The sequence below is a fragment of the Dipodomys spectabilis genome, unplaced genomic scaffold (assembly GCF_019054845.1).
Source record: "Dipodomys spectabilis isolate Male_0828 unplaced genomic scaffold, ASM1905484v1 ptg000463l, whole genome shotgun sequence".
Classification (NCBI taxonomy): Eukaryota; Metazoa; Chordata; class Mammalia; order Rodentia; family Heteromyidae; genus Dipodomys; species Dipodomys spectabilis.
In genome coordinates this window covers 4,644,435-4,657,573 of record NW_024871140.1, presented here as the reverse complement: position 1 = coordinate 4,657,573, position 13,139 = coordinate 4,644,435, and the positions used below count along the sequence as shown (strand labels likewise).

Sequence of the window (13,139 nt, the reverse complement as noted above, 5' to 3'; positions counted from 1 at the left end):
ATCAACTAGATTCAACAGACATCTACCGAATATTTCACTCAGCAGCATCAGAATACATGTTTTTCTCAGCATCACAAGGGACAGTTTCCAAAATAGACCCCATTTTAGGTCATGAAGCAAACTTGTCCAAATTCAGAAACATTGAAGTTTTACTGGGCATTCTCTCAGACCAGAAGGGAATAAAATTAGAACTCAACACCAAAAGCCACCAAAGAAAGTAATGTAACACATGGAGGCAGAACAACATTCTGTTGAATCACCAGTGTGTCATGGAAGAGATTAGTAAGTAAATTCAAATATTCATGATATTCAACAAAAATGAACACACAAATTACCAGCTCTTCTGGGACAGAGCAAAGGCAGTAGTACTTAGAGGCAAGTTTATAGTTCTGAGTTCCTACATCAACAAATTGGAGCGATCTTGAACCAACAATTTTATGAGATATCTGAAACTCCTTGAAAAAGAGCAACAATATAAACCCCAACCTAGTAGATGGAAAGAAATACTTGAAATTAAATAGGAATTAAAAGATTTGGAATTTTTTAAAAAATTCATAGAAAAAATCCACAAAACCAAGCGTTGGTTCTTCGAAAAAATTAACTAAACTGAAAGACCGTTAGCAAATCTTATCAGAAAAAGAAGAGAACACACCCAAATAAATAAATTCAGAGATGAGAATGGAAACATCACCACCGAAACAACAAGATTCAGAAAATTATAAGGGAATGCTTCTCAAACCTTTATATTAATAAGTTTGAGAACTTGGCATAAATGGACCTTTTCCTAGCAAATATGGACATGCCAAAAATAAACCAAGATGAGATAAACCATTTTAACAGCCCTATATCAAGGATTGAAATAGGATCAGAAATAAGAGACCTCCCATCTAAGAAAAGCCCAGGACCAGATAGATTTACAGCGGAATTCTACAAGTCCTTCAAAGCAGAGCTCAAACTAATAATCCTCCAACTCTTCAATGAAATTGAAAGGGAAAATTCACTACCGAACTCATTCTATGAAGCCATCATAACCCTTATTCCAAAAACATGCAGGGACTCATCAAACAACAAGAAATATAGACCCATTTCTTTGATGAATATTGACGCAAAATTTCTCCACAAAATTTTGGCCAATCAACTTCAAAAGTTCATCCAAAAAAATCATGCATCATGATCTAACAGGTTTCATTTCAGGGATTCAAACCTGGTTCAATATACACAAATCAATTAATATAACTCATCACATCAACAAAGAACAAGGATAAGAACCACATGGTTATCTCAACATATGTAGAAAAAGCATTTGACTAGATCCATAAAACCCTTCATGATGATGGGTCTGAAAAAATTAGGAATCCAGGAAATATTACTCAATACAATAAAGGCTGTATATGACAAACCTACAGCCAGCATTATACTTAATGGTGGAAAAATAAAGCCATTTCCTCTTAACTCAGGAATGAGACAAGGATGTTCACTCTCTACTTCTCTTCAGCTTAGTATTAGAATGACAAGCTACCGCAATAAGACAAGATGCAAATATAATGGAGTTCCAAATCAGGGAAGATGAAGTAAAACTCTTCGCAGATGACATGATTTTCTGTATAAGAATCACACGGACTCCACTTCCAAATTACTGAAGCTGATTCAAAACTTTGGCAAGAAGCAGGGTATAAAATTAACCCTCAATAATCAATGCCTTATCTGTATGACAACAATGAGTAAAGCATGGGTGAAATCAGGAAGGCAACTCCATTCATAATAGCCACACAAAAAATAAAATATGTAGAGATTTACTTAATCAAAGAAGTGAAGGACCTTTATGATGAAAACTTTAAAAACCTGAAAAAGGAAATCAAAACAGAACTTAGGAAGTGGAAAAACCTCCCATGCTCCTGGATTGGAAAGATCAACATCTTGAAAATGGCAATATCTGCCAAGGCTACCTACAAATTCAATGAGATACCTATCTATATTCCAACCTCATTCTTCAACGAAATAGAAAAAGCAATCCAAAAATTCATATGGAACAATAAAAGACCCTAAATAGCTGAAACAATCCTCAACAGAAAGATCACTGCAGGACGAATATCAGTACCAAATTTCAAACACTAGTACAATGCCATAGTAATCAAAACATCTTGGTACTGACACAAGAACAGACCTCAGGACCAATGGAATAGAATTGAAAACTCAGAAATGAACTCACAGACCTATAGCCACTTAATCGTCGATAAGGGAGCTAAAAAAACTAGAATGGAAGAAAGACAGCCTCTTCAGTAAATGGTGCTGACAAAATTGGTTAATCACTTGTAGAAAACTAAAGCTAGATCCTTATATATCACCTGCAGCAGAATCAACTACAAATGGGTCAAAGACCTCCGGGTCAAAGCAGAAACTCTGAAAACATCACAGGACCGAATAAGAGCAACCCTAGGTCTCCTTGGCACAGGCCGAAATTTTCTTAATAGATACCCAGAAACACAAGAAATCAAAGAAAGGTTGGACAAATGGGATTGAATGAAATTGCAGAACTTCTGCATGGCAAAGGACATAGCTAGCAAGGTCAATAGAAACCGCAAGGATTGGGAGAAGTACTTCACTAGCCATACAACAGACAAGGGTCTTATATCTAAAATATACCTGGAACTCAAAAAATTGAATCCCCCTACAACAAATATTCAAAAAAACAACTGCCCAATAAATGAGCAAAAGTCCTTTTTTTTCTTTTTTAAAGTTGTTTTTATTGTGAAAATACTGTACAGAGGGGTTAGAGTTACATGAACAAGGTAATGAGTTCATATCTTTTCTTGAGGGGTTATTATTTTCTTTCTTTTTTTTTTATTGTGAGAACACCGTACAGAGGAGCTACAATTACACAGGCAAGATAATGGTACATTTATTATCAAGCATTGTTGCCTCCTCTTTGTTTCCCCTTCCCATCCATTCCCATAGTCCCCCTACCTCCCCCAATCTAATCTTTACCGCCCCCCCCCCCCCCCCCCCGCCAAAGTTGTAAAGTTCGTTTTTCGACATCATCACTAATGTCTCTCCCCCACAGTATAACACCTGCTTTCACAGTATTTGGTGTTGTTATAATTTGTGGAGGGGAAGGACAAAAACAAATCGAGCTAAAGCCTTAAAGAGAAACTTCTCTGAGGAGGAAGAAGGATTGCCAATAGACACATGAATAAATACTCAAACTCCCGAGCCATAAAGAAATGCAAACCAAAACAACATTTAGATACCATCTCACCCAGTTAGAATGGCTATAATCAAGAACTCTAATAACAACAGATGCTGCATGGGATTTGGAGAGAAGGGAACTTTACTGTATTGTTGGTGGGAGTGTAAACTTGTTCAACCACTTTGGAAAGTAGCATGGAGCTTCCTCAAAAGACTCCACATAGAGCTCCCCTCTGACCCAGTAATCCCACTTTTGGAGATTTACCCAAAAGTTCACAAACAAAGCTATAAGCACAACCATGTTTATTGCAGATTTATTTACCAAAGGTAATATAGGGAACCAACCCAGATGCCCCTCAGTAGATGAATGGATCAAGAAAATGTGGTATATATACAAAATGGAATTCTATGCCTCCATGAGAAAGAATGACATTGCCCCATTTGTTAGGAAGTGGAAAGACTTGGGAAAAATTAAATTAAGTGAAGTAAGCCAGGCCCAAAGAAATGTAACTCCCATGGTTTCCCTTATTTTCAGTAACTAATTTATGTCTGAGACCAGCAGAAATGGTCAGTTAAGTTGATGTTGGGCTAAATGAACCCAAGATAAGGATTCAATTTTTTTTCTTTCTTTCAATTGTTCCTAACATACCTATAAGATGATTTCTTTGTTGCTTTGTATGTCCACCCCCCTCGGTATATCCCTGCTTTCACTGTATTTGATGTTGGTATAATTTGTGGAGGTGAGGGAAAAAAGAGATTGTCTAAATATGGATACAGGTGGACTCATTGCAACAATGAGATGTACCAGATTTTATTTCAAAAAATAAAATGTACAACTTTGTCTGGGGGGATGGGGAGGGGATGGGAAGTGTTGGAAAGGGTAAACAAAGGAGTAGGCAACAATGCTTGATAAGAAATGTACTTATTACCTTGCCCATGTAATTGTAACCCCTAGGTAAGGTACTTTCACAATTATAAAAAAAAGAGGCAAAAAAATTACCTGTATGGTTTCCTATGAAAAAAAGCAGAATACAATCTGTTCCTCAAGGAAATTGACGCATAACTGGCAGTAGTCACTTTCATAAATGATGTAAGAAGACTGAAGAACAAATTTCAACACAAACTTCCTGATATAAAATTTACTTTGTCCCCTGTAAACAACCTTTCAATTCTATCTATGTCTTGTTCTCAAAATGATTCGTATTTTATTCTTATATTTTTAAATTAACTTTAAGTAGTTGAATGGGAATTTTAGTTTGACAAAGCAGTTTATGAATAATGTTTAGTGAGGTTTTTTTTTTTCTTTTTTCTCTCCTGAGGTTTGAACTCTGGGTCTGGTTTTCTTTATAAGGAAAAGAATCTAAAGGACATTGCCAAGGCCCTGAGTTCAAGCCCCAGGACTAGCCAAAAATAAAAAAAAAAAAGATGCATTGTATTAAGCCAGGCACTACAAGCTCACACTTGTTTTCCTAGATACTCAGGAGGCTGAGGATTGAGCTTTGAAGCCTTGAGATTCTTTTCCTTATAAAGAAAACGTAATCTGTTTTATCCATTTTTCACATGCAAAATTAGTATTTCCCAAGTACGTAAGTCCATGTAAATTTTTTTCATGTTGTTTTGCATGCATGTGTATAATTGTAGTGCATCCTCAATGGGCATTTCAATAATTTATTATATTCTATTTTAAAAGGTTTTGCAATATCTATTCTTGTACATGTGTCTCATTTGACATAAGTTGAAATATATTTTGTATATAAAATTATGATTGAAAATGCTGGATCATAGAGGCAACTCTATGTATAATATCTTAAAGATTGCCAGTATGTTTAACAAATTGACTATATTACTTTAAGTGTCAAGCACCAATGTATAAGGATTCCAATTTCTACATAGTGGTTGTGCAGGGCGATCACATGGTAAGTATTAGCCTGATGTTCATCTCCCCCTGTATCAACTAACCTCATTGTATTTTATGACTAAAACAGCAGCACTTAGTGTACAAATTCTAGGAAAATTTCCCAGAATTATTGTGTACACTCATAATATTCACTTTATCTTTGTTAGAAAATAGGCAACTGTAATATGAAAACTCAAAGTTCATAATCAATGCATACCTCCCTGGTGAAAGGAACTGCTAAAGTATAACATTTTTGATTTCTAGCTCAAAATAATAAAAATCATATTCTATCCCTTCACTCAACACTGCACTGCCTTGGGACCCTATCTCTGTTTAACACTGTCTTACTGAAAGAATGACCTCCCCAATTCCTGATGGAAACAGACTGCAGGTCTTATGGACCAATCATTTCCACATTGTAGCTCACCTAAGTTGTTTACCATAGAAGTATTTTGATTGCTTTTTATACCAACATTTTGAGAGAAAGATACTACTTTAAAATGCTATTAAAGCAAGACTGATATAAAAATCACCTTTGACCCTAGATAAATATTTTACCTTTCCTATACCCAAAAATGCACTCTGACCTATTATTGTTGTTAGGAATGAGAGGTTAAAAATCATAGACACCAAGACCTAAGTAAGAATTAATGACTCTCCAACTTGTGAATACTATTGGTTTAAAAAGACATGAAGGGCTGGGAAGGTGGCTTAGCGGTAGAGCGCTTGCCTTGCATGCATGATGCCTTGGGTTCGATTCCTCAGCACCACACAAGCAAAAAGAAAAAAGCTGGAAGTGACTCTGTGGCTCAAGTTGTAGAGCGCTAGACTTTAGCTGAAGAGCTGAGGGACAGCGCCCAGAGTTCAGGCCCCACTACCGAACAACCCCCCCCCCAAAAGAGACATCAATACTACCAAATTTTTTCAAAATTTCTTATGATACTGAAGATTCAATTATAAACTATTAACACTTGAATATAACTCATTTCATGGGAGTAGAACACAAAACACAAGATTAGTCCTAATCATTTTAAAAGACCTTTATTTATACTACAAATTCATTGTTACACCTACAAAGATTCTAAAAATAACTGAAGCATAGTGACACAAAAAATAATTTAACTGCATCATCTACATTCAAAGGACTGAGCTAATAGAAAACAAAATTATACTAATAATTAGGTTCCCCTATTCACGTATATTCCTTTATTCTATTTCTTTTAGTTTCATAAAAACTGGCTTTTCATAAAATGATGCATAAAAAGCCTATATACCCACTTACATTTTCAGATCTTAACAATATTTATTTCAGAAATATCTATAGCTGTATAGTCAACAAACTAGAATAATACTAAAATATTTAAATGGTTTTCAGAAATTGCAAGACTCGCTCTGGGATGTTATTTATATTGGAAAAGATATTCAAAAAGCCTTATTTGTTAAAGTTGTGTTAGTTACTCCCACAAAAGTACTATTAATGAAGAAACATTTGTATGTACAAAACAACTTGAAATGCATCCACAATCTGGAGGCGACACATGTTTTTTGTTTGTTTTTTTTGAAATATATATCTAACAAGCATAGCCACAATACTGATTTTCAGGCAATATGATGGGATATTCAAACTTTAAAAATACGGAGTTAATTATCATAGTGTGAAAGAAAGTATTTTTCAACAGAAATCCGGAAAGAGTTGATCCACCTTGAGATTCACAGAAATAACCAGAGAGTAATACCTATTTGGTCAAGTCGGTCAAAAATCACTTCATGAGTATTTCTTATAAATATAACTAATTTAAGAGTCAAATACATATTTTGTACTGACAGTTGTGAAGTGTGGTTCCACTGAAATGACAGGACCGAACACTGATAAATAAAAAACTTTGCAACACAGCTCTTTTCAGCCTCACCCTGTTCATATTGGCAAGCAACATTGAAACAGCACACACACACACACACACGCACACGCACACACACAAACACACATGTGTGCACATGTACACAAACATATACACGCATGCTAAATTCAGGGTTTATTGTACAAAAAAGTTCAAATAAAATATTAGTGATTAGGACAAATGATAATTTGCCTTATTACAAAATAATACATAATCCAGTCAACATCGTTGTTACATTTTACCTGCCCCTCCACATGTGACCACTTAATTTATTTTAGGTAATTAATTAACTAATTCATTCCTTCATTAGTTAAATACTAATACTAGAGCTTGAACTCAAGGCCTAGCTCTGTCCCAGAATTTGATATTTTTTTGTTTTAGTTCTCTCAAGGCTAGCATTTTACTGCTTGTACTACAGCTCCATTTCTAGCTTTTGCTTGTTACTTTCAAACCAGAATCTAATGGACTTTTTTTCTTGGTCTGGTTTCAAACCACAATCATCAGATTTCGTCTTTCTGATTAGCTAGGACTAAAGACATGAGCCACCAGTGTGGCTCCTACTTTTTCCTATACTTATCTATTGCACATACTTAAATAGCAATTTAATATTGAGAGTATAGAAGCAAGATGTATAGTGATTATATTGTTCTGTCAGAAATTCAAATTAGTAATATAAATTTCTTCTTAAGACCATCCACAAAAAATACTTGAGGAGAAATCTGATGATGATGATGATGTGTGTGTGTGTGCTGTTGCAATATGTTTCACAAATAAGCACTGTGCAGGGGTGTCCAGACATTCACAGTAATTGCGTGAATATCTGCCTTGAGCTACTAACTCATGGACAATGTCTGAGTGTCCACTCTAGGCTTCCCGATGAAGAGAGGAATACTCATCCTCATCCCTAGTATTCAGATGAGTGGCCTTTTTGGAAAGTAGTCTCTGCACTGTAATACGCTGCAAGAAAAGCACTCTACCACTGAGCCACCTTCCCAGCCCAAGGATTAAGATTCTTGTCTGTAACTTGGTCAAAGCTGTGTCTCTTTATGTAGGCTACTAAAAATGTATTTACTAATTTCAAGTAAATATATAACTTCTATTTCCATCTCTTTTACCAAATAAAAAATAAAATTGTTTGCTTTGTAAATTGATCAGAAACATGGATTTTGTGTCTACCTAGGTCATTGCATATCTGTATCCCTCTTCCTCTCTCTCTTTCATGTTTCTCATAGACAATATGGTTGCTCTGTAATTATCCTAATTTATTTTGCTTTTATATTTTTGGTTGCATCATTTCACTTTCTGCTCTGCCATTTCCCAAATCAGCACCACATAAACAGAACCACAGAAATGGTTCTGTGGCTCAAGTGGTAGAGCATTTGCCTTGATTTGAAGAGCTCAAGGACGGTGCCCCAGCCCAGGGTTCAGGCCCCATAACTAATTTTTAAAAAAAGAATCTAAATCCTTGATAATTTTAAGAACAGGTCTGAATGAAATCAGTTGAATCACACTTTTCCTGCACAATGAAAGAAAAGGTCCAGGCTAGGAAAGCAGCTAGAGAAGGCAGGCAGATTGTATCTGTGACAAAACTTTGTGGAAAATGGTATCGAGGATTACTTATTGGTGATCCACTTGCACTGGAAACATGCTGCTGAACAATTGCTTGCTGATTCTGAATTGTTGCTTTGATCATTATATTCTCCAAAAATAGAAAATGAAATTTAATTGATATCAAAGGACTACTAATACATTTTGACTTTTCAGTAAGCATCTTCAATCATCAAAATCACCTGAAGACAGTAGATAGGCCTACATTTTTAGATGAAAACAAGTGTCTTTAAAAAAAAACAAGCAATTTAAGTAGTCATGCAAAGGACTTCTATTTTACTACTGCAATATACATATTTTTTCTAATGTTGTGTACCAATAAATAATGGAACTATTAGAAAGCTCTAAAAGCTCAGATATTGAATAGTTAGTTCTCTTACACTATAACATGGTATTTCCCAAATCATTTATGTAGAAGGCATTGTTTCCTATTTTCTCATTCCTAGAATAAGCTGCACATGAAGACACCACTGGTCCTCATTTTCAGTCAGTGCATTTGAATACGGAGAAAAATGTTTCCTCTGCTCTCTATCAATTCACTACTCTCCAGTTGGAATAATTTAAAATAGTAAAAATGGAAAAAGATAAAATAAATCATGGTGAAAAAACATGCAGAAAATTCACAGGATTTTTCTGAATATTTCAACCAATGTGAACTATTGGGGAAATACAGGGACACCTCATTCCCACTGGTACTCAAAGTCTCTGGTTAGGCAATTCTGATGAAGACCAGGAACAAGATGAAAACGTGAGGAATGGTATCAATTGCAAGAAAATAATGGAGAAGAATCCATGCAAATTTCTTCTTTGGGATACCGAAATTAATCATCTTACTACACTGCCAAGACTACTTTCCAAAAAGGTCACTCATATATATACTAGGGATGAGGTAAGTATACCCCTCTTCATCGGGAAGCCTAGAGTGGACCTTTAGACATTGTCCATGAGTTAGTAGCTCAAGGCAGATATTCATGCAATAACTCTGAATGGCTTGGCACACCTGCACAGTGCTTATATGTGGAATAATACCAGAAGGGATTCTTTCTTACTTCATCATGATGCAGATACCAATCCCCAAACTAAAGGCCTCTTGACCCCCTTGCATCTTGCTGGTGGAATAGAAATAGCATAGATATGCTGTATCTCCTTCTGTTGAACCATTATATCAAACCGGGTCTGAAGAACAACTTGGAAGAAACTGCATTTGATATTGCCAAAAGGATAAGTATGTATCACTACCTCTTTGAAGTTGTGGAAAGCTGTACAAATTATTCTCCTACGTAGTAATGGTTTGGTTAAGTTTCTTAAATTTCAAAAGTGCCAGTCCATCCTTTGTGTCCCTACAAAATATTTTCATAATACAAAGCAACAGTAATATTTTAATTTAAAAATTCATGGATTCCATGGTATTCTTCTACGTGAATTGCTGACTTTGATGTCAAAATGTATTCAAGAGTTGTTTGTATGCATCTATAATGATTTCTGCAGAGTTTGTGATTTTTTTTAAATTTTAACTTATCTGTTGAAATGAATAGTATAGAAACTAAAGATATTCGTGGTGCTTGTCTGAAAAAAAGTATCTATGTTTGTATAAAGTCCATAATCTATTTCATTGTTTTCTAAATATAATACTTTGAAGTCTACATTGTTTTATAATATATAGGTTCATTAATAAATGTGTCCTTTCAGATTACATTCCATATAGAAAAACTTTAAGATTCCTTTTTTCTTAGGTCCTTATATTATTTTATTTCTTTGGGATAAAATGACAATGTTATCAAATTTCAAGTTTTGTAAAAGTTATGCTATGTAAGGGTCTTTTTAAGGTGAAGATTTAATACACTGATGTCAAACTAATCTTTAAGGTGAAGATTTAATACACTGATGTCAAACTAATCTTTAATTCTATGAATTATATATATTGTTACACTTGTATTTTTGCAATCAAATTTTTAAGGTGAAGATTTAATACACTGATCTCTAACTAATCTTTAATTCTATGAATTATATGTATTGTTACACTTGTATTTTTGCAATCAAATTTTTAATAACTGTTTTTCATTTCTTGCATGCGAAGAATGAAAAATATGGAATACTTCACAAATTTTCATACCATCCTTGTGCAAGTGCCATGTTAATCTCTGTATTGTTGTAATTTGTGTAAGACCTGTTGCTGAAGCATGTAGTATCCTCTAAATTTAAGTAGTTAATGATGCAATCTTTATACAGGCTTATATCCTTGGTTGCCTATTTCTAACAAGGAACACTTATTGTTCTTAAAAACGCTTTTGATCTTATTTCTCTAAATTTCGGTGTATAGTGGAAAAAAACTGATATTGTTTGGTCGATTGCTCACATTTGCAATTTTTGGTCAATAACTATTTTGTAGTTTTCATTTTAAATTTGATCATATTTTGAAGCCTTTATAGCTAAGTCCAAAGGTGATGGATTTTCAAGTACTTATTTATCAACTGAGCTAGCTTTGTGGAGCTAATGGATTCAAAGTAAGTCTTGCTTAAGAGCTACTTCTAAACTTCTGCAGCTTAAAATTTCCTAAATGAGGTCTCAGTGGCACAAATGTCTTCCTTGCCTTTTACCCTTCTTCCATGTAGGAACAGACCAACCAGAATATCTTACACTGACAGCATAGATTGTCTTACTGGAACAAAACTAATAATTACATGGGTTCATAGAGAGATGAACACTTCAGACAGAATTGCTCAGAATAGAAGGTATTTTATCAAAATATAATTGTTTATTATACCTATCATTTCAAAAGTAGCTAAAGCCAAAAAGGTTAAAAAATTGTTCGTATGCATGTTTACCTAATATCCTGGCCTGTCTACCATCCAAGCAGGCAGGAACTTACACTACTGACTTTCTATCACCAAATATTTCCATTGCTCCTGGAGAAATCTTTATGTTTCTCCTCGATATTAGGTCTTAAATTGGTAATGTTTTAATCAAAGTGTTTCCTCTTGCCTCCAGGCTGTAAATTTACAAATGGTAAAGCTTTAGGTCTAATTCTACCAAAAAGTTAGGTAGAGATAATGGAATAATACTTTAAAACAGAGTTGCCTGTGATACCCTAACCAAAACAGAACAATGCATATCAATTTCTTATATTATATATACTTATATATTTTATATTTATATGTGCTGATCTTAAATTTCACACAGTGAATCTTACTAGAATTAATCGTTAACTTGTCAAGTAAATTGAAATTTATTCCCATAAATATATTGGAAAATAAATAATTAGGTTTAGAATATATATTAGAATATAAAAAGTATCAATGCAATGTCTTTGGTATAAACTTGTGATACCTTCTAAGTGTTCTTGGTCTTCTGAATTCACATATTAAAAAAAAAAAAAAGCAGTATTGTCTTCCTTCCTCTAATCTAGAAGAGATTTTACACTGCTGCTGTGTTTATTGTGCTAACTCGCTGGTCCCAAAGTGATTTTCTCCATATTTCTGAAGCGTTCTTACTGATAATATCCAAATTTTGCTTATATGATGCCTAAAAGCTATTATTCTTCTGCAGTACCCACAGGTCCGAGGATACCATGTCCAAGTTATCTGCATCATCAGATCACAAGGGCAAAACTTCTCACCATGGCCCATGCAACATGCTAACAGAAAGTAATTGAAGACCCATCTCAATTTCTCATTCCCTATAATATTTCAGGGCCCCAACTCCTTGCAGGAATTAGCAGTAAGCAATTGAGAAATATAAGGCAACTTAAAATGAAATATGAGATCACAAAATATGAGAGAAAGTACTGTAGTTCCAACTTTCAATTTACAGATGACCAGCCCATATGAGTAAACAAAACCACAAATGTCACAAGATTATTTTTAATATCCCTCTCCTAATGATGAACGAAAGATTTCAGTCCAGCATAAGCAGGACAAAAATAATTCCTGGAATGACTGATCCATAATTGTTCTACCAGGGCTAGGAAAATGTGACAGTAGTCAAATGTAATTTAGAAAAACATTAATTGAGAAGACCCTTAGTGCTTCAAAACACTGGTACTTCAGTAAAACTTGGTTCTGTAGTATAAAAATGTTGTCATTGTCAAACCAATGATAACCTACATTTAATCTCCTGAAAGTATATTCCTTTTCAAATACACTTTTAAAAATCATATTCACCAAAATAACACTTGTCAAGTAGATGGTAGTGACATTAAAAGTTTTTCAAGTGTAAGAATCAAGTTACAATATAGTTGATTTATTTACCCAGCACTAATGTCAAATAAGTTCAACCATTCATTAAAGTGTAGAAATACTATCTTCCACCATTTGCATTGTTCAGTAGGTGCCTTCCAGAAATGTGTTAAATAGATCAGCCTCCAATAATTTAAACCCAAATATTAGCTAATAAAGTAAATTTCATCACATAAGAAGGTACATTTTAAAAAGTCACTAATAATTGCCTTATCATGTGTTGCCTTATCATATATTTTCCTTATCTGTCTAACTTAGTAAGAAATATGAGTTTAAGTCTTGATTATGGGTACTGATCAGAGATATGACAAACAT

General features: G+C 34.2%; 1 non-coding gene across 1 annotated transcript; it reads right to left on the bottom strand.

Annotated features, from left to right (window-relative positions):
- Positions 1–10,670: 10,670 nt before the first annotated feature.
- LOC122098193 lies at positions 10,671–10,773 on the bottom strand. The gene has a single exon (XR_006145683.1). It is a non-coding gene; the product is annotated as a U6 spliceosomal RNA (small nuclear RNA).
- Between the last annotated feature and the right edge of the window lie 2,366 nt (positions 10,774–13,139).